This window comes from Strigops habroptila, chromosome Z (genome assembly GCF_004027225.2).
Source record: "Strigops habroptila isolate Jane chromosome Z, bStrHab1.2.pri, whole genome shotgun sequence".
Classification (NCBI taxonomy): Eukaryota; Metazoa; Chordata; class Aves; order Psittaciformes; family Psittacidae; genus Strigops; species Strigops habroptila.
In genome coordinates, this window is record NC_044302.2 from 25,967,347 (window position 1) to 25,990,180 (window position 22,834).

Below are 22,834 nucleotides of genomic sequence, written 5' to 3' on the forward strand. Positions count from 1 at the left end.
CAGGAGATGGGGTGGGGAAGGAAACTAAAGTATACCAAGTGATTTGGCATATACCTGCACATTGTATTTACAACAAAAAGACATGTATGGTATTGGATAACTCTTATGCAGTGTCTTTACTATAGAAATACCCTTATAAAGGCAGGGTCTGCATATTGACAGACAGAGAATGTTATCTCACCATGAAATGGAAGTATAAGAATAAGTAACTGGATGACAACTGGACTAAAAGCAATTATGAGATGCATTTCATTATCTAAAGGAAAAAAAAAAGTGCACTTTTAGTATTTTAAGTGGTGTTCATTAGTCTTTGCTGTGAACTGGAGTCCAACCATGGCCATGTAACCATTCAATTATTAAGAGGTTAACTCACAGTTTAATATAGGCTGCTACTTGCCAAATTCTGACGCTGATAAAACAAATGCTATTGTCTGGAGTGAGTTAAACACAATTGAAAAGTGTGTGCAATAGCTGCCTTCCATTAGAGGTAAACACAAAAAATATATGTGTAAACAACTCCGTAGCACTAGCTAGCTCAAACAGTTCCACCAGTACTTTTCCTAAAACTTGAGCAAGTGCTTCTACTTACAACAGGAAAAAAAGCACTGCACATCTGGGTGGAGAGGCTCAACCACCTTTTGTTATGTGAAGGCTCACGTATGTGCCAAGGACAGACTGTTAGGTTGGACAAAGAAGGGATGAAAACACAAAAGCAGACTGACTGAATCCTGGAAACATGTTTTTGCACCTTCTGGACTGAATATTGGCTTGAAAGCGCTTCACATGTATAATTGAAACTGTAATTTCTCATGTTTTAAGAATTTATTTTTTATTCTTTTTATATTAAAAAGTATCTTGTTATGTCAACAGTTTTTCAACCAAAACAATGCAAGGAGTCCAAATATTTGCTAAAAATGCATACTTTTCATGGATACTGTCTTTTGTTGAAGAAGTAAAACAGCAATACAACTGAAGTAATCCCTTAGCTAAGGATTCGTTGAATATATTGGCATTACAGTGTTTTAGACAAAAGAGAAGTCTAATGATGTAAAAGACGCAAAGACACATAGAGTCATAGAATGGTTTGGGTTGGAAAGGATCTTAAGTTCCAACCCCCTGCCATGGGCAGGGATGCCTCACACTAGACCATGTCACTCATTTTACATTATTTTAATATGTTATCTTGCATCTTGGGAAGAAGATACAAATAAGAATTGGATTATAACATAAAAAAACAATTTGCAGCCATATTTTGAAAAGTTGGGAGAAGAGACTGTGGTTTGGCTGTGCTGTTCTAATAACGCACTGCAATTAGCAGAAACACATGGAGCGCCAGCCACTGAATAGACCATTCCCCCATAATGTGTGAGGTGGTTAGGGAAACGAATGAAAAAGCACATTCCAGATAAGTTGTTCCTTAGACCTAACTGCCTTGTGGCTTCTCTACTTTGCTTAGTTTTTAACTGTAGTAGGCAATCCATAAGTTGATTAGGGTGGTGAGGCCCTGGCACAGGTTGCCCAGCAAAGCTGTGGCTGTCCCATCCCTGGCAGTGCTCACGGCCAGGTTGGATGGGGCTTGGAGCAACCTGCTCTAGTGGAAGGTGTCCCTGCCCATGGCAGGGGGTTGGAACTGGGTGAGCTTTAAGGTCCCTTCCAACCCAAACCATTCTATGGTTCTATGATTCTATGATCTTTTGTAATAATGAACTTGTTACTTTAATAAACAAAACACATACCATATATTGGAATAAGCTGTTCCCTTTTGGAACATTAAAAAATACATGTTAGGTGTGTTCCTTTTGATACCAATTGTTCAGAGCTCTTTTTACAGTGACAGCATGAAATTAAATACCCCTTTTTCAAACAATCTTTGTAACCTGCCATTCTGTTCTGTGCAAAGATTATAATGTAATGCTTCTTCCTGGTAAGACTTGACCCAAAATGGTTTCTCTAAGGGATAACAAGTGACTGAAGTTATTTAAGTAGCAGGCTGCTACTCTTGGTAATTTGTGATAGTTCTGTGCCACATTCAAAATTACAGTGATAGCATATCAGTCACAGGTTCCTCTTGACAAATTGAAAAAATGAAAGTTAAAAAATAAATGACGATAAATCAATGCACTTCTGCTGAAGAGCAAAAAGGTCTTTGGCAGGGTTCCCACCTGACAGTCATTTACTCAGTTAATTAATCAAAGGATACTGTAATCCCTTTGTAACTCTAAGACAACTGCCTAGTAATTACTTGAAGGAAATTAGTACCTGGGTATTCAACCTAAGCCATCAGCACCAAACTATAAATTAATAACACCAGATGATTCACAAAACTGTATGCTCCTGTATGAAGAGTAATTTTGTACTGTACTTTCCAAGCAGCAGGCTGTCTCAGAATATCACTCTGCTATTTAAGAGCTGCCTCCTATTTTCCAGCCTGCACTTATTTGTGCTCAATTTATATCTATTTTTTCTTCTGTTGGAAGCCTCTCAGGTTAAACAGGATTTCCTCCTCCTTGAGGTTTGCGCTATCATGAATTCACGGAAAGCAGCAGCATTCTTCCCCAGGCTTCATTTTTCAAGGTTAAATAAGCTAACCACTGCACAGCACCATACTCTGTAGCGAAGCCTAAGCTGGGCTGGACAGCAAAAGCAGTTTAGCTCCAGGAATACAGCATCTGCCAGGTTGATTTTATCTTGTTTCTCCAAGTAATCCTGTGTACTGCATTGTGGAATGTGTACTCACACGTGCAAAAAACTATCTTTCTGCAAAAGTCTTTGCAGCTTGCGCACCAAATTCATCATCCTCCTCTATACTGGTGCTGCTTTGATTCTGTCCTTCTTGAATCTATGTACCTAAGGTTGGATGGCGAAGAGCTGCAGAGGTTTTTAAGGTTCTCATCTGGCAGTTTTCTTATCTCCATATATCTCATGCAAAGACTTTTTCTGACATAAGGTAATACTTTGGTGATCATCTGGTACATACAGTTTTTCTTCTCATTTCCAACTCACTACTTCTTGCCCCAGAGTTAAAGCTTTGCTGTTAGCCTACAAGTTACAACTTTTCACTTTGTTCTTGGAAATATCATTGTATGCCACTCTTCAGTCTTCCAAGATACTCACATCTTCCTACGTGCTACCCCACTACCATTTTGTAGAGTCAGTGCTTCTCTACTTTCTGCCATCAGCTCATTTTGCCTGGGCACATTATTTTCCATTCCACAAACAGAACAATGCTTTAGGATCAGTGAAATACCTCTCTTCATAAACCACTGTCCCAAAGCTGTGTTTTCCTATTAGTCTGCCTCTTTCCACATCTGAGTTCCTGGACTAATCCTCCTCCATTATGATTTTACTAACTATGTGACATACCATGTATTTTAATGCATTTATCTCATCAAAGAAAGCTATTAGACTAGTCTGGCACAATCTAACTATAAACACACAGGAGTATTATTCTCCACTTCATTTATCACTATGCCTTTGATAGAATTTTGTTCTATCTTTCTGAGACTGAATTGAAGGGCCTGCAGTTGCCAAAATTATTTTATATATATATATATATATCATACTTAAAAGTTTGCTGGTAACATATAGCTGTGTGGTTCGGTCAACATGCTGGAGGGAAGGGATGGGATCCAGAGGGACCTGGACAGGCTGGAGAGGTGGGAGTGTGCAAACCTCATGAAGTTTAACAAGGCCAAGTGCAAAGTTGTGCACCTGGGTTGAGGCAATCCCAGCACAAACACTGGCTGGGGGAGACTGGATGGAGCAGCCCTGAGGAGAAGGACTTGGGGGTGCTGGTTAACAAGAAACTCCCCATGACCCGCTTCAGTGTGCGCTTGAGCCCAGAACCCCTCTGTGTGCTGGGCTGCATCCCCAGAGTGTGAGCAGCAGGTCGAGGGAGGGGATTCTCCCCCTCTGCTGCGCTCTGGGGAGACCCCTCTTGCAGTCCTGATCCAGCTCTGGGGCAACAACACAAGAGGGGCATGGAGCTCTTGGAGTGAGTCCAGAGGAGGCCACAGAGATGCTGCGAGGGCTGGAGCAGCTCTGCTCTGGAGACAGGCTGAGAGAGCTGGGCTTGTTCAGCCTGCAGAAGAGAAGGCTCCTTAAGGGGAGACCTTAGAGCAGTTCCAGTGCCTAAAGGGGCTACAGGAAACCTGGAGAGGGGCTTTGTACAAGGGCCTGTAGGGACAGGACAAGGGGGAATGGCTTTAACCTGAAAAAGGGTAGATTTAGATTAGATATTAGGAAGTTCTTCCCTGTGAGAGTGGTGAGGCATTTATGGCATGATAAGGGCCAATGATACCAAATAGACATCCAAAATAGCAGCAGCACTTCAATTACTTCTGGATTTAAGACTGCATCTAATCTTACACCGTTTTTAACTTGTTTGGAAAGTACTGTATTAGAATGGTTACAAACATTGTGGCATTCCTTCAGAAAGGTTCTACAGAATTGCAGTGAAACTGGTAAATACTGGAAGAGTTATTTTACAAAGACCTAAGTTTATGTGATGCAATATAAGCTACACCACTACTAGTAAAACACTAGAAATATACCATTCAAAAATAGAATACATTATAGAATAGAATCATAGAATGGTTGGGTTGGAAAGGACCTTAAGATCATCCAGTTCCAACCCCCTGCCATGGGCAGGGACACCTCGCCCAAGGCTCTGTCCAACCTGGCCTTGAACACTGCCAGGGATAAAGAATTCACCCATTCCTTTGGCAACCTGTTCCAGTGCCTCACCACCCTCACAGGGAAGAACTTCTTCTTTATATCTAACCTGAACTTCCCCTGTTTAAGTTTGAAGCCATCACCCCTTGTCCTGTCACTACAGTCCCTAATGAAGAGTACCTCTCCAGCATCCTTGTAGGCCCCCTTCAGATACTGGAAGGCTCTTATGAAGTCTCCACTCAGCTTCTCTTCTCCAGGCTGAACAGCCCCAACTCTCTCAGCCTGTCTTCATACGGGAGGTGCTCCAGCCCGCTGATCATCGTTGTGGCCTCCTCTGGACTTGTTGCAACAGCTCCATGTCCTTCTTAAGCTGAGAACACCAGAACTGCACACAGTACTCCAAGTGGGGTCTCACAAGAGCAGAGTAGAAAACAACAACATATTGCAAAACCCCCTAAGTAATAAATAAAACTAAGGATAAAAGTAAAATAATAAAGTCATAAAGTAATATAATAAAGCCATACAGTAAAATAATAAAGCCATAAAGTAAAATCAAAACCTGATTTATAATTTTCAGAATTGCAAAAATGTTTTCACAGGGGGAGGATAAATCTGAGAGCAATATTCTTTCCCTCTTGCAAGAAGTACCGAAAGGGCAGCATGTTGCGCCTGGTGAAGAAAAAAGAAAGAATACATTTTGCTATGCTGAAGAGAAAAAGCTGTGGAAAAGACTAATCAATCCAGGCAGACACAGAAGCACCGAGCAGCAGAACAACAGACATTTAGCTCTGTAAGAGTGCACAGAGTTAGGGCCTGCTGCTTCTGCTCAAAGCAGTTTCATTTTCCCATCAGACAGGAAGCAGCTTTGCCTCCTGCACTGAGAAAAAGATCCTTTCCCAGAACCAGTGGATGACTCCTCTGGAAAACCTCAGAGCATGCCAGTGAAGAGCATGGCACTATACTCATGTCATATTTTTGTAATTCTAGTAAATCCCTGTTTCACAGCATGAACTCACAAGGCTTTAGACACTGTCTTCTTCTAGATAGAAGTCTTCATGTATGTCTTCTAGAATTGGATCCTAATGTCGGTAATTTCATTTCTTTTCACATTAAATATTTGTTGTCTTTTATAAATGTCATTATTCTTATTTTAACAAACCAAAATTTATTTCTTTGTTCCATGTAGGTAGGAACAGACTGTCTTCTTCATAAAGCCTGTTTACATGCATGCCTATTAAAAAAGAAAACAAAACAAAGAGCCCACATGCACGCTATCTGTCATTATACCAACCCAATCTCAAAAAAGTAATAGTATCAAAGGCATACTTTACAGTGCTGTTCCTTTTGTTGGACTTAATTGCAGTGAACAATAACATAGGAAAATAAACACATTAAAACTCCCATGTCCTGACCAAACTGCTCTCTTCTGCTTTGAATTTACTTTATATGGATAAAAAAAGGGGTTCCCTCTTTGAACACGGGGACACTGCTTAATACTAGCACATATGAATCATACTTTTTGTTACTGCTTGGTAGGTTAGGACAGCACTGATGGGAGCCAAGTGTTCTCATGTTTTGTATTCCAATATTAAACGCCAGGACCAAAAATACCAACAAATAATTGCAGAGATTTATAGATGCTAGCAAAAATTCTAAGCCACTCTTCCTGGAAAAAGTAACAATACAACATGCAGCATGTTTTGGAGCACAGAAGAAAAGGTTATTTGGATGATTCAAAACACAGTGTTTAACAGGGTCAGAAGAAAAGTTTTGTAACTAACTTTTAATTTCATATTTATTCTGTAGTAATGATGGTAAAGTAAGCACTTGAAATACTGATGGTATATTTACAACAGTGACTCATGATGCTTTTGTATAAAGATGTTTACACTTTATTAAGCAGCAGCAGAACTGGCAAGCATTGTAAGCAGTGATTAGGCATCAGCAACCATATGTTACTCATTCCCTTCCCCGAGCTGAGCAGGATGGTAGTTTCATGCTGGGTTCATTCCCATTTTTAAGGCTCAGGGACTTTTTCTAGCTTCTCCAAGCAGGGCAGCAGGCACTCTGAGAAGCAGGCACACTTCTCCAAGCAAGGCAGGGTCCAGGGCAGGAGCAGGAGCGGCACCACAGTGTGCAGCACACCAGCTCACAGCTGGCCAAGCAGCATGAATTAGCTGTCCGGGAAAGGCTGGGGTAGCTTGCACCTCCACAAAACAAGTCTGACAAGCACCCAGCTGCATGGTCTCCTCTAACACAGTTTCTCCTCTGTTCCAACCATGCTGTGCCTTACAAGGAATGTGTTCATAGAATTCCAGACTGGTTTGGGTTGGAAGGGACCTTAAAGCTCATCCAGTTCCAACCGCCTGCCATGAGCAGGGACACCTTCCACTAGAGCAGGTTGCTCCAAGCCCCGTCCAACCTGGCCTTGAGCACTGCTAGGGATGGGGCAGTCACAGCTTCTCTGGGCAACCTGTGCCAGGGCCTCACCACCCTCACAGGGAAGAACATCTGCCTAAGAGCTCATCTCAGTCTCCCCTCTGTCAGGTTAAAGCCATTCCCCTTGTCCTGTCCCTACTTTTCTGCAGTAAGTGCACATGGATTTGACAGCATGACCGTTTATTACCTCTAAACTGAATTTACGACTCTATCCAGGGTCAGTGGTATGTGGTGTTGGGTAAGTAAAATTACTGCAAGGAAAACACACCTGTTAACTCCTGATGCTTTATATAAATGGCTAGAACTGGTCAATGTTCTGTGCCTGTCAGTGTTTAAGAGGCATTTGGACAATGACCTGAAAAATATTCTTTAACTACTAGTCAGCCCTAAAGTGGACATGCAGTTGGACTAGATGATCAGTGTAGGTCCCTTCCAACGGTAACTAGCCTATTTCTTCTATTCTATTCTAGAAAAAAACTGAAAATAAGAAAGACAAAATCACTCCTCAGAGTCTAGATGCTGCCTGGAGTAATATGCAGCTCTCTTTCCACCTGTATGCCTACAGGAAATTCCCTTCCTGTAGGAACAATAATACAGGGTAGGGCAGACTCACCACAAATTGGGGTCAGGATGCTATCAGAGTGCCCCCTTGGTTGATATTTTAAGTATGGTAGCAGAGGATCTCCCATGCTTCTCTATATGGCTAGCCAACTGTGAAGGATAACTTTTTATCTATACTCTTAAAGAAATAATTAAGATGTGATAATTATAGACCTGTAGTGTCTTCTGGCTTCACTGTGCTTCAGTAGCCAATCTCTGCTGTGAGACTAGTCCCCTTATACTGGTTTGGAGATCCTCTTGAGGGGCTTTTACTCTTCAGTTAAAATGCGCTAGGTTAAGCAAAGACCTCCTAGTTAAACTGTTAATAGTAATCTGAGTCATGTTTACAGAATTAGTGGCTGCGTAACCAGCTCAAAAAGCAGGTACACTAAAAATATAACCTCTCGCAGAAGTGATGGTAAATAGTTATGCTTTTCACGCATACCTCTGCTGGGTAGAGTGCCTGCTGTCTACAGTCTCAGGAAAAAACAGAGGTTTATGTACAGAAATTAAGAGCTGCACAAGACTATGGGATCTGTCTCCATTTATTGGTTGGAAAAGCTATACTAAGATGAAGTCTGACGTGATATAAAAGAATATATAATTTAAGCAATCCAAGTCTTGACAGAAGCTTTTAACGCATGAAGAAAAATTTCCTTCACACAACCCAAGCTTTCTTCAACAAGGGCTCACAGGTAAGTTTCTGAGTTCTACTATTATTTGTAACCTATGATATTAAAGAAATGCTGGCCTTATTTAAATATTTGTGGCAATCTTTGATCCAGATTCCTTCTAAGTGTCGAAATATAGCCTAGAGAATGCTGAGTTCAGTGATCAGTATCATCTATTGTGATATAAGTATCTTTACTGTTGCTTTCTCTGTGCAAAAGGCTTCATAACTACAGAGCAGAAGGTTTCCCTCCCTAACAAAAATACAACACAAAACCTTTGGATCTTGTGTTAATGGAAAGATTGAGTTTTGAACCCACAATAATCAATGTGAATTAGTAAATTGCATAGGCTGTAAGAAGCAGTAAAGATTTAAGGTGATTCCACTTGAAGACAAGACTTTTCAAATGCCTGTAATAAAACCATCTAGAGCACACCAGCTGATGTAGATTATTAAATAGCATTAAATGATCTTTTAGTAGCCATAGTTTATCTGTTCTGTACAGAGTCATCTCATCTGTAAACAAGCAGAGAATGAACTGGGTCACTAGTGCTCTGAGCAATAACTTAGATTAAAAACAGACAAACAAAGAAAAATGCATTAAATATGCCAGAAAGATAAGGATCCTAGAACTGTGAGTAACCTAAAGTAATAACATAGGTGAGGTAATAAATAAAACTTTTAGTACGTAAACAGTCTCGTAACAATAAGTTCCAGTGTGTGGTTCAAGTAATTATACAATTTAGAAGCCGTATCCTGCTGCCACAGACTTTGTTCAAGGGTATAGGCTGTATGGCTTTTTCAAACTCAAACACAGAAACTTCCTTATCTAGCTAGAATCCGTGCTCTGTAGCTCTGCCAACATGTGAAAACGAACTGCAGAGCAAGTCACTTATTCCTAAAATAAATGCTATTCTAATTGTCTTAATGCAAAAATTATTTTAAATAAACTGATGTTTATTCTGGAATAGAGCATCTGCATATGAAACTAGTCTGAAAAATTACTCTATAGTGCTTACTTCATTATTCTGATATTTAGTGATTAGAAGTTCTGGTAAGCTCTAGAGAATATAATGTTTTCTGTTATAGTTTTCCATAGTTTCTCATGTATAATGAGAATGCAGAACACATTCACTTCTTTGTCTAAAGTTAAGTGGGCTCGTAGATAGTAGTCAAAAGCCAGGCTTAGCAAAATTTCTGAAGGTAGAGAGTGATTCATGTTTAATTCTTTAAAATGACCACTCAGATGTTATTAAAGAGACTTCTGTTAAAAGGGTAATGTAGACATAGATTTCTGTATTTAAAAAAAATAATTAAATACTGTCTGCATTGTATCTAGTAAGTTAGACAATCATGGCCAAGGTTGGTCTAAGTAGGTTCATATGTTTTAATTTCTGTTTCTTAGTCAGGATTTACTATCAAATGCTTAAGGAATTTGACCACGCAGTTCTACGCTTTCAGTAAGTCAGCTGCTTTTTGCATGTTCCTCTCTTAATTACTCACAATTTGAAACATTAGTTTGGTAAACTAGTACCAGGGGACTGTGGGAAGAAGCACTTAAACATATTCCATGCTTTGGGCACTATTTAGATCATACTTGTACTTATTATCACACTTAGTAGCCTCAAGTTTCTGATGCACATTTATGGAACTTCAAGATCAGTTTGGCTGTCCCTTTAATCAGAGTGGAAATAGAAAGGAGGTTTGTTTTCTATGTATGCTTTGAATATTTTCCATCAATATGTGAAATTTTTTATGTAGTTTATGAAAAGGGTGGGAAGTAACCTGGGATGTGAGATGGTCTTTTCATTTCACAACATTTCAGATATTTCTAAACCATTATTACTGTAAAAATCCTCAAGCTGTGCATAGGAATTAAAGACATTTAATCTGTCATACCCAAAGTATAGCGAATAGCCACTGATTTGGACTCACCGTATCCAGATGCAGCTGAATGTCAAGCAGTGTAGATGTTCTGAAGCTACAGTAGGTAAAACAAGTTGTAGCTTTAAAATGCTGTGACTGGAAAAGCGTAGTTGTATTCTTTCATTTATACATACTTCTCTAGCTGATTCTTTCTAACAGTTTTAATGTTATTTTCATAGCTTGAGGTTTTGCTATGTGTAATGGACACAGGATTGAGTGGAGATTCATACCCGTCTTGAGAGAAGCTGTGGGCCACAGGCTCACCTTTCTGCATCTCAGCTTGTATGAATCCCCTTGGTCCAAAAGTTTTTAAACTGCATCCCTGGGCTTTTACTGAAAACACACAAAATATCCAAAATACCCCTGCTCTATCTTACTTGAACAGGAATAGAAACACACTGGTAACTCATTTTCCAGGGAATCTATTGACTAGATTGGATCTAGCAGGGAACACATAGATTAGATTTCATGCACTAAAGGAAGATTTCCTGCACTAAAGGAAATCTTCAGCATCCAGTCAGAAAATCTGGGTTTAAAATATACTTGACTAAAGCAAAAAGGCCTTTCTGTGCCTGGACTGCAAGGAGGTGTGGGACAAAGTAACAGGTCTGGATTAATACTGCAGGTGTCTCAGAAAAAATAGCATCTGGAAAAAGAGCCCGCACCTATGGCTTCAGCATGGATTTCTCAAAGCCTCATACTGGTATGAATGAGGCAGCTCACAGCTACCAGGGAAATTTCAAGCTCTCACCTGAATGAGGGAAAAACCCCTACTGTATCAGAGTAAAGTCGAAATCATGAGTTGGGTCTATTTCTACATCCTCGTGTTGTAGGAATGTATAGGAAGTTGTATTATTTAGGAATGTAATTTTAAGAGGAAAATTCAGGCTGCAGAGTAGAGTTCTGTCATGAGCCATTTCCAAATTTTATAGCCTTTATACTGCAAGGATTCACCCTCAGGGGCGGGCAGGTAACAATGGGTCTGCACATCTTTCCCAGCCGCGCCAATCTTACTGGCTGGGCAAATAAGGACACCTAGAGAGAGACCATTACTTACATCAGCTGTGAGCAGCTTCGAGACTCTTTTATGATTACTGGGCATCAGTAGGGAGGCTCTAGTTACTGCTGACACGTGACTGCAGAGATCGGACGCTGCATGTGAGAAAGACTGCACGGGACAGTCAAAGACAACCATAGGAAAACGAGATTTGTATTAACACCCAGCAGGATACGAGCCCAAACTTTCGAGTTTTGTTTTGGTTTTTTGGTTTTTTTTTAAAAAAACACCTCCCTGAAACAAAGCTGTTATGTGATAAATTGAAAATTATTCCTGTTTGCTTATGTATTACTTATTTGATCTTCAAGAAGATTTTTTCACTATTATTTATCAAACTTCATGGCTTCGCAGGAAAAACTATTTAGATGCCTCATCTTCAATAACTTTTTAGGATGCTGTTTATTAGATGAAATGATTATGTTATAAAACCTTAATGTTTTGTGGAGAGATGATGGTCTCTGGCAATGTTTATTCACCCACATGACTTCCTTTCTTGCAATAAAATGTGTTCTTATAGAGAGCATGAAACACAAAAAGAGAGTGTAGGGAAGATAGGAGTTAAAACAAAGCACAGTATTAAATACAAGCAAAATTGAGAGAACATGGAAAGTGAATGTTAATGTGGGCCTGAGAGATACTGAGTCTTCTTCCAATATAGTTTTTCTCCTTTGTTCCATATAAACCTTCCAATACCTAAAGGGGTTTTCCTACAAGGAATCTGGAGAGTGACCTTTTACAATGGGTTTAGACATTAGGAAGAATTTCTTCCCTCTGAGGGTGGTGAGGCCCTGGCACAGGTTGCCCAGAGAAGCTGTGGCTGCCCCATCCCTGGCAGTGTTCAAGGCCAGGTTGGACGGGGCTTGGAGCAACCTGGTCTAGTGGAAGGTGTCCCTGCCTGTGGCAGAGGTTGGAACTGGATGAGCTTTAAGGTCCCTTCCAACCCAAACCAGTCTGTGATTCTGTGAGTATAAGATGAACTTCTGGCCTTGACACATATTGAACTTATTTTGGCAACGAGAAGCAATAACACCACTGAAGGGAACGGGGCGATGAGATGGATGCTAATTACAAGATGGAGAGTGAATGAGATTCCTAATCTCCAATTCTTGTTTTACTTTTTCCCTTGTAAAGGGTAAACACCGAGCAACTTCTGCCACGTGATTCTATCAGCTCATCCCAAAGTAACACAGGACAACACTCAAAAACCCTCCAGGAAGCCCAAAGGTCTGTTCCGCTGCCTAAGGTGGTACCAACACTCTCCCACCAACTATGATGCCAATGTCCATATGGCCAAATGAGAATTCCAGTGGGCTCAGTGGCAGGTCCCCACTGAAGTGGGGATGTTCTGCAGATAGGGATGAGATGCCTGTCCCAGCAAGTGTGGCCCCATCCCCAGCACCTCCTTTCTTTGGGTTTTGTTCCCAGCAGAGCACCCCCTCCCCACCCCCAGCCACTTATATTTAATCTACTGAAACTGAGTTTAATAATTCTAATTACATGTTCCAGTGACCCTACCCTATAAGAAAAGCAAAGATCATTCCTAATAGGGAAGTAATTTTTGAACGATCCTCTCTTTCATTATGTCAGACTGAAACCATAAAAAGTAACTGGAAACATTTCAATTTCATTTCCAAATGAACCTCTTTGCACAAAAATTGCTTTTAGACCAGAAAGTATTTCACAGCTGATTAAGATGCTATGAGGTTTTTAGGCTCAAAAATGTTTCCTGCTGTACCTTCTGGAACAGTAGGGAAAGCTTGTCATAGGTAATGACCATGCTTTTTTGTTTTTTAATGGTAGTTAAACTGATAACCAGACCTTTCTATGTACCACTGGTTGACTGACAAATCAAGCTGTAAGAATAGTAAATCTTCTGTGACTTTGCAGGATATATACTGTATAATGCAGTGTGATGGAGAATTATCTTCAAATAATAACTCAGATACAGCATTCAGAGTGAGAGGAATAAATATCCATAGCTTAACGATTTTTGGGGGGGATCCTTTTAAACACTGAATGTGCTCCTGCCACTCAGAGCACAGAAACCAATTTTCTCCTGGTAGGACAGAGTCAAACAACTGCAGATCTGAGTTCTCTAGAAAGAGGTTTCTGTGAGCTGATAGATGCCTAGCGCTGTTTACATTCCTCCGCTGAGGTGACTGCAGCTCCTCTGCAACTCTGTCACTGTAAAGCCAGGAGCTGTTTGTGTTTAGCAGGCCCAAAATAATGAATATTTCTCACAGATGTGTAGTGATTCTGCATTCAAGAAAAGCTGAGACAGAAAACAGAGTTCTGAAAAACAGCTTTGAAGAGCTTACTCTTAAATCACACACGCAAGGAAAACAGGCCAAGCAGAATGGCTCTCTGTATATTTAAGGAAGCAAACACCCTCTCTGCTTAACTGATAGTTCCAAAGCAATTAATCATCACATTTACTTTCAAGATGTGAACAAAAGCACTTTTTCTGCAGCCTCTTTTTTTCTAGGAATATGGCATTATCCCCCTTATCTGTTATTGCAACACAAGCCAAACACAGAAGTTTGTTTGTCTTAAATCAGTCATACATCTCAAACCTTCCCTCTCTAGAGATCATTTCTGTATTTAGTTTCAACATTTTGCTTGTTCCTACAGAAACAGGGATGTTTTTGCTGTGACCAAGTGCTTCAAACGCTTCCTATGCTTGACTCTACTAATAATAGCAAATGCTCTCCTCAGACCCCTCCCATGTGCTAAATTAATCAACACTAGAAGGCCAAACATGCATAAAGTAGCTTACGTACATTAATTTATTAACTGAAATGACCTCATCAGCACCAGTTTTCCTTTTCTGTTTCTTCTTAATATGTTCATGTAGTCAATTACTATCACTGAAATATCTTCTGAACTCCAAATCTGCATTGATTCCATGCCATTTCCATACTGCATTTGTGGACGAACTTGCTTGTGTTTGCCTCTCGACAGCAAAGGAAAACTGGATTTTGTAATTTCAAAGAGAACAACTTAATTTCCTTAGTTCTTTAGTTAACCTCGTCTGTGAAGGTACCTTCCAGCACTCTCCTCCTCTGCACCTCCCCATTCTGTAACCCACCTCCACAGGTTGTGACTGCAAATAGCTCAACCATGTGTCTGTCACCAGGCCCTTTGGTGCAGTGAGGGCAGACTTTCTGCTGTGCATGGCCATTACCCCATGTTGCTTTATATCAGTTTTAATTTGTAGTGTATCTTGCACACAGATGTGACTTCATCTGCCTTATGCTTAAAGTCAGCTAAATATGAGGTAGCACCAGACCAAAAAGCTGTATAGTTAGGCTAATGCCGTGTAGTACTGAGAAAGTAAGTCTTGCTGAGAGGCTGAGTCCTGCATCAGTTAGAACACAAAGCCACTCTAACTGCAGCTAACCAGTTTTGTTCAGAGCTGGCCTGAGTTCAGCTTGAAGCAAGAGAATTTTATACTTGTGTCTGCCAGGAAAGGACGACAGAGGCATATCCTTGCTCTCCAAGGCCTGATGAATAAAATGTCAGTAGATAAGATTAAGTTCATATGCTTCATTGTTTTGCATTGTACAGCCACTTGGATAGGAGTTCAAGGAAAAGTATCAGGCGAAAAAGAAGGGTTCTCCTAAAATTTTCCAGCAATTGCAGGCTGCTGTAATGGCCCCTTTGTGTCACTGACAAAATTCACAGTGAAGCAAAGCCATTCAGTGAGGTAGTAAAAAAACATGTAAGTTGAGGGACACCAGCCCCTTCCCCGGTTCTTCATCACTAAAAATGTTGGCATAAGACTTACCAAGTTTCTCCAACTGTGATAGCTGCTGTAATAAAAAATATTATCTTGTCCTACATATTTTGCTGTGAGCAAACTGATCTACAGCAGTATTACTACATGAATCATACTCTTATTTAACATATCCTTATGAACACATATAGCTCTGCTTTCTATTTGAGCGGATATAAGCGTGCATCATGAAGATACAGATTCAAGCAAATGGATTAAAACCCCGGGTGTACAGCCTATGCCAGGATGATCCTTTCCTACACAGACCCATACCCCTCACTGCAGATTTTTCCTCTGCTTTCCTGTTTGCATGCACCTGGCAGCCAAGCTCAGAATCTTATTTGGAAGCAATGGGAATGTAATCGAAAAACGTAAGTTCTACTTTTCACTCCTCATGATCAGTCATTTCCACCATTTCTTATTGCAAAGTATAAATGGATATATGAAAAAAATAGGATTATTTTCCTATGATTTACCATATTTTTGTGTCTTGAGTGCAAATGTAAAACCCTAAGGTTACAAAACTTAGTATCTATGCAGAACAAATGAGCCTAAAATTCTGCTAATACTATTTTTCTCCTCACGGTTTCAAACCTCTTTACTTTATACTTTGTTTGCTGGTATCTGTAGCATACTGCAGATATTGATGTGACTGCTCAACGTGCAGCATTAATTCAAAACACTTTAGAGACTGTATTATAGGATTCCCTTTCATTCCCTCCTCAGGTAAATTAATTGTAAAGAAAATCTACATAGAATAGGTACAAACGTCCCACATGAATGGATTCTAAGAACTTGTGAGCATTCAGATTGGAGCATGGGTAAAGACTGCCTCTCAGCGGGCATATCTGTTCAGTGTGAAAGTGAAAGTCATCTTAAGTGGAAACCCCCATCATCGTATATGTTCAAGTGATTTTGTCACCATCTAAATTAAACAGATCTGAAGGGAGACTGCCATCAGTTGCTTCCCCAGAAATGCAGTAATTCACACTATTTACTATGCTTTTGTGCACTATTATGCTTATCATCAGTGGAATTCCTATACTGAAAATACAGGAGGACTTTCTGGGAATAAAAAGGACTCTTTTTTTTTCAGCTGCACACATTAGAAGTGACCTGTTCTGCATATTAAACTATTTTTTGGCCAATTTTATAACTTCTCTTATTTCTTTTTCAGAAAAGATAGCTGTCAACAGAGGTATTGACAAAGGTCCCAAACTTACCATTTTGCCAGGACTATCAACTCATTTCCCTCTCACCTAGACCATGGGCAAACAGCACTGTTCTGCTCTCAAAATCCCTAATTTGCAGCAAATCTCTTTAAAAATAATTAACATTTACTTTGACCAGAAAGTAGAAAACTAAAATTAAAAAAATTACACCCCTCAGGAATTAATAACTAAACGAAAAACAGGAGGCAATCATTTCTTTAATACTCTGATGATAGTGAGTATGTGAAAACAAAAGACAATTCTGAAGAGATTATTATGAGCTAAGGCAACTGCTTATTACCTTTGGTAGCATATTCTACTATTTGACAGAGCAATATATTTTATTTCCTGTTGAAGTAAGCAGTTCAACCATAAAACTGAGATGGAAATAAGTACACCTTTATAAATATATTGGCATTTGTCCTGTGTTAATTTTTGTCTCTGAATTTTAATTTTTGTTTGTCATAATTTTATTACACTAACCTCTATCTCTGTTCCAGAAATGTACAGACTTGCAAACTTTATATTACCCTCAATTTCATAAAACTTCTTACTCTCAGGAAGCAATTTTGCAAATATTTACCTTCACTCAAAGTGGCTTTTGGTTTTTGTTATATTTAAACAACACGGCAGAACACACCAAACAAAACCAGTACCGGTGTTTGCTTTGGGCTCTGGTTAAATGTTGCAGAAACAGATGGTTAGCATAGAGGAGGAAGAGGGGAAGAGGCATTAACAAGGAGGTTAAGGATGAAATAAAGATGCAGAGGATCAGAGGAAGGTTAAATTGAGAGTTTGCAATGCAGCATTTTTACAAAGGCTGAATCAGAGCATAGGTGGGGAGGAAAAGTCATGGTTTAAGCCCCTCAGGAAGAGAAAATCTTGGAAGCCCACCTGTTTTCTGTAAGACCAGCTCTTTCTAGGCTCAATACTGTGACTACAAGGCATGCCTTTGAAATGGAGGCTGCTTACATTCTTTGCACAGCACTGACATAACCAGCTTATGAATTGGCATTTCCAAAGAGGTTAGCAAGGCACAGAACTAGGAGAAGAACATATTTTTATCATGAACGCTCATTAGTACATTGCTGTGCAGTGAAATCTCAAGCTTTATGCTCCAAGAGCTGTCAAACACATTTCCATTTCTTCTAAAACCTCTTTCCTCTGGGCCTGACTGACCCTAACAAAGGAATTCAGCCAGACTGGTGAGGCATGAGTCACAGAGGAAGATGACTTGAACATGAGCATTCTTTGGCTTCCTCTTTTCTCTCCCCTTTCCCACCATCTTTTCTGACTTAAAATTCTCAATTTCTATTCTTACTGATATCCAGCCTAAAAATCAGAATATTTTATTAAAAATTGTCTTCAGGGGTGGAAGCAAGATACATGAAAGAATAAAACCACCAGCTGGAAATACAGAAGTGGCTACAAAGAAAGAAGACAGAAGCAACTTCAAATGACACTGAGAATTACTATTGCTCATGTTTTGAGGAGCTACACAAAAAAGATTACCTAGCCCTTAAAAGCACGGCAATGCTCAGGAGTATCAGCACATGTAACGAGTTAGTATTTTGGAGTTGTGACAGTTAATTTTCATGTCTAAATTAACCCAGAACAGAGTTTATTGTTAAACTGATGAAGAGAAAAAGCTCATTTTCAATGTGAGAGAGGGTCCAAAACTCTGTTGCAGCTTAGTTAAAAAGCATAAGAGACCTTCTTCCCTCCCCCAAAAATATTAATTATTAGTTGAGTGATAAGGTTTAATTCCCAACGTACTCTTCCACTGGCAGAAGGTGTTGCAGGACAGCTAAGCAAAAACATTGGCATGCTGATTGCAGCAGAGAGTCTGCACTTGGCACCTATGCTCAGCACAGACGTGCCAGTCTTTGTACGTAGGGATTGAAAGTATTATCACTTGAGAATCTTCAGTGCTTTCTGTGGGAATGAATTGCCAGGTATCAGCCAAATTAAAATATTCTCCACTTGTCTTAAAATATTTCTGCCAGATAATCAGATGAATGAATGAAATGTGATGAAATGCATTTTAAACTTTTACGTATAGAGGTAATGTTTTAGCTTTATCCAGTCAGTATGTTTAAATGTTTTTCACATTATTTGCATCACTACAGAGAATTAATCCACAGTTGCAGGCTGGTTTCTCAGTCTTGAGATGTTGTAATAAATCCATCACACGTGCCTCCATGCAAATACTTCACATGCTTACATAAACATTCCTTTTTTTTATTTCTGAATTTTAAGGTCCTGAAGGAGCTGGCGAATGAAGTTGCTAAGCCACTGTCCATCATATTCAAAAAATCCTGGCAGTCAGGTGAAGTTCCTGATGACTGGAAGAAGGGTAATATAACCCCCATTTTCAAGAAGGGGAAGGTGGAAGACCCAGGGAACTACAGACCAGTCAGTCTCACCTCTGTGCCTGGCAAAATCTTGGAACAGTTTCTCCTGGAAAACATGCTAAGGCACATGAAAAACAACGAGGTGGTTGGTGACAGCCAACATGGCTTCACTAAGGGGAAATCCTGCCTGACAAATTTGGTGGCCTTCTATGATGGAGCCACGGAACTGATGGACAGGGGCAGAGCAGTTGACGTCATCTACCTGGACTTGTGCAAAGCGTTCAACACTGTCCCGCACAACATCCTTGTCTCTAAATTGGAGAGACATCAATTTGATAGATGGACCACTCGGTGGACAAGGAACTGGCTCGATGGCCGCACACAAAGAGTTGTGGTAAATGGCTCGATGTCCAGTTGGAAACCTGTAACGAGTGGTGTCCCTCAGGGATCGGTGTTGGGACCGGTCCTGTTCAACATCTTTGTCCGCGACATGGACAGTGGGATTGAGTGCGCCCTCAGCAAGTTTGCCGACGACACCAAGCTGTGTGGTTCGGTTGATACGCTGGAGGGAAGGGATGCCATCCAGAGGGACCTTGACACGCTTGTGAGGTGGGCCAATGCCAACCTTATGAAGTTTAACCAAGCCAAGTGTAAGGTCCTACACCTGGGTCGGGGCAATCCCAGGCACTGCTACAGGCTGGGCAGAGAAGAGATTCAGAGCAGCCCTGCAGAAAAGGACTTGGGGGTGTTGGTTGATGAGAAGCTTAACATGAGCCGGCAGTGTGCGCTTGCAGCCCAGAAAGCCAACCGTATCTTGGGCTGCATCAAAAGAAGCGTGACCAGCAGGTCGAAGGAGGTGATCCTGCCCCTCTACTCTGCTCTTGTGAGACCTCACTTGGAGTACTGCGTACAGTTCTGGTGTCCTCAACATAAAAAGGACATGGAGCTGTTGGAGCGAGTCCAGAGGAGGGCCACGAGGATGAGAAGAGGGCTGGAGCACCTCCCGTATGAAGACAGGCTGAGGGAGTTGGGGCTGTTCAGCCTGGAGAAGAGAAGGCTGCGTGGTGACCTCATAGCAGCCTTCCAGTATCTGAAGGGGGTCTACGAGGATGCTGGGGAGGGACTCTTCCTTAGGGACTGTAGTGGTAGGACAAGGGGTAATGGATTCAAACTTAAACAGGGGAAGTTTAGACTAGATATAAGGAAGAAGTTCTTTACAGTGAGGGTGGTGAAGCACTGGAATGGGTTGCCCAGGGAGGTTGTGGATGCTCCATCCCTGGCGGTGTTCAAGGCCAGGTTGGACAGAGCCTTGAACCACGTGGTTTAGGGCAAGGTGTCCCTGCCCATGGCAGGGGGGTTGGAACTAGATGATCTTCAGGTCCTTTCCAACCCTTACGATTCTATGATTCTATGATTCTATGATTTGTTATTTAAGGCAAGAAGAAGTTACAAAGACCAATTAAAGGACTTTGGTGCTATTTGCAAGCCAAAGGTGAAAAATGACAAGATTATTTACTGGTAGGAAACAGCATTTTCAAAAAAGCAGGCACTGGGTCTCAGTAGGTGGTGCTGTGGATAGAACAGACTACATGTCGGCAACAGAAGAGAGTTTTATAGGATCATAGAATCATGGCACGGTTTGAGCTGGAAAGGTCCTTAAAGCTCATCCAGTTCCAACCCCTGCAACGGGCAGGGACACCTTCCACAAGACCAGGTTGCTCCAAGCCCTGTCAAACCTGGCCTTGAACACTGCCAGGGATGGGGCAGCCACAGCTTTTCTGGGCAACCTGTGCCAGGGCCTCAGCACCCTCACAGGGAAGAACTTCTGCCTAAGATCCCATCTCAATTTCCCCTCTGTCAGGTTAAAGCCACTCCCTCGTGTTCTGTCCCTACATGCCTTTGTAAAAAGTACCTGTAACCTTGATTCCTGTATTCAGTGCACATTAGGAAAACGTGGTTATATAACAGGGGAGAGAGGTTTACTTTGAGCATAGTGCCTGCATGTTCAGGCAGAAAAAGACCATGTTTTGTCTATCTTTAAGAGTGCACTGCACTTTTTGAAAGTCACACTTAGCTAAGAATATATACCAGCCATCTAATACTAAAATTGTCACCACTAATTTGTCCATGATCTCATGATTTCTCACATGTAGGGACAGGACAAGGGGGAATGGCTTTAAGCTAACAGAGGGGAGATTTAGGATTGGACATTAGGAAGAAATTCTTCATTAGAAACAAATTTTAAGATTCTATAATCAAATTATGAAGTGAAGTGGCAATAGTAAATGGTGTCAGCAGTGCAATACAAGAGTTCATACCACCTACCACCTACCACATCCCACCTACCACCTACCACCATTCAGGTATTTGACATTTCTGAAATTCCAGAAAAGATTTGCACGGATGTATGATTAGTTTATAAATACACTGTAAATTTGAGTATAGGTTCTTCATATAGATCCACAGAACATATCCCATAGGTCTGCTGCCTTTTACACAAGCCAATATAAACAGTAGCTTCCTGATCCCCATTTGCCCTTGACCAGTGCTTTCTACGACACGTAAGAAATGGTCACCACTTGCTGAAAAACAGAGTCATTTGGTGTGGCAGTGAGCACAACCCACTTCGTTTTGAACTCTGCGGTACTGTGTGACCTGTAAGACTTAAATTTTCACAAAACTCCATTTCATCCCTGTCCTCAACCTCGTAAATTATAATTGTTTTTTTTTCAAGAGGGGAAAAGTGGGAGAGTTCCTCTTGCATTCAGTATTAACTAAACATTCACAGTTTCTAATGATTATATGCGGAGTTCATACACAAAATGTTTTTCAGAGTAATCTGGCAACAATTTTCATAATTTTGTACGTTCTCATATTGGCATTTAATTTGTTTGGAGATAGGAGACTATGCCTGTTCCAGTCATGAACTACCTCAAGACTTCATTACTGAGGATGAAAATATGGTTAGTTCTTAAAATACATAGATTTACTAAAGTAGTTTGTATTTTGGGGAAAGTTTTTTTCATTCCAGAGTACAGGAGACTATCTGCAAAATTCTGTTTATGAACACAAAATAATGCTCCTTAAAAGTTACTTCCTCCTCTCCTTTTTGCGCCCTTTTCCTTCTCTGGATAATGGGAAAGTTACCAATGGAACCACTGGAACCGATCTTGCCTGTTTTTGTTCCAGCTGGAAAAAGAATTGAAATTCCTGGCTCCAGCATAATTGTTTATAGCTCCCAAAGGTGTTCAGCTACTTGCTTTACTCCTTTGTAAATGTATACATTGAAACAAAAGGAGATATTTATATGTAACCACAGTATATTTTTGGCATTGCCAGGGCTACTCTAGGAAGAACCTTTCTGACTTTATGGTTTCAAGCATTCTCAAGGGAGAGATTTTTCAGGAAAATAATTCATTGTTTTAGTGGGGGTTAATGGCAGTGTTAATTAATAGAAAGTCATCATCAATAGTTTAAGAACTTTTTACTTACCCTGGTCAATCAGTAACAGATAAACCATGTTATGAGGGGGAATTGTGTAAGTGATTAATTCCAAATCCCACATAAACTTCTAAGTAGCACATGGAAAATTACAAAGTGTCTGCCCTGTGATAAGAATTTAGCATCCTATCTGCCATGGAAAAATCTAGGAAAATACAAAGAAAATGAGAGAAGGCTCTGCAGACAGGCAGTATTTTAAACATTTTCAAAGAAATTATTTTGAGAAACATAAAAAATAATAACTATATTTACATTTACCTGTATAAAAAGTAACAGTGGCTGCTATCATTTAAGAAACTTTTCTTAAACATTAACATCTTAACAATGAATATATAGCATTGATTTAAAAACAGACAAGAATACTACTGCTTGCCCAAATACAAACCCAAATAACCGCTCACAGACTTGAATTCCAGCAAGTTACTCTCAGGCAGTGGAACTGTTTTTTAATAAAGAATTTGATAAATTTAATAAAGAATTTTGATAAATTTAATAACGAATTTGAGCTGTTGTCAATGGGCATCTCTTAAAGTTTAAGGTAGAAACGCCTCCTCAGAGGATTTTCAAAGGAAATCCTAATAGCTAGAGGACTAAACTTCTGGAAAAGCAGCTCAGAATGTAGTATAG

General features: G+C 40.3%; 1 protein-coding gene across 1 annotated transcript in view; it reads right to left on the reverse strand.

The window, feature by feature from the left end:
• Positions 1–22,834, reverse strand: part of ADGRV1 (adhesion G protein-coupled receptor V1) — a 273,160-nt gene that overhangs the window by 88,827 nt on the left and 161,499 nt on the right. The gene's annotated exons all lie outside the window — the stretch shown is intronic.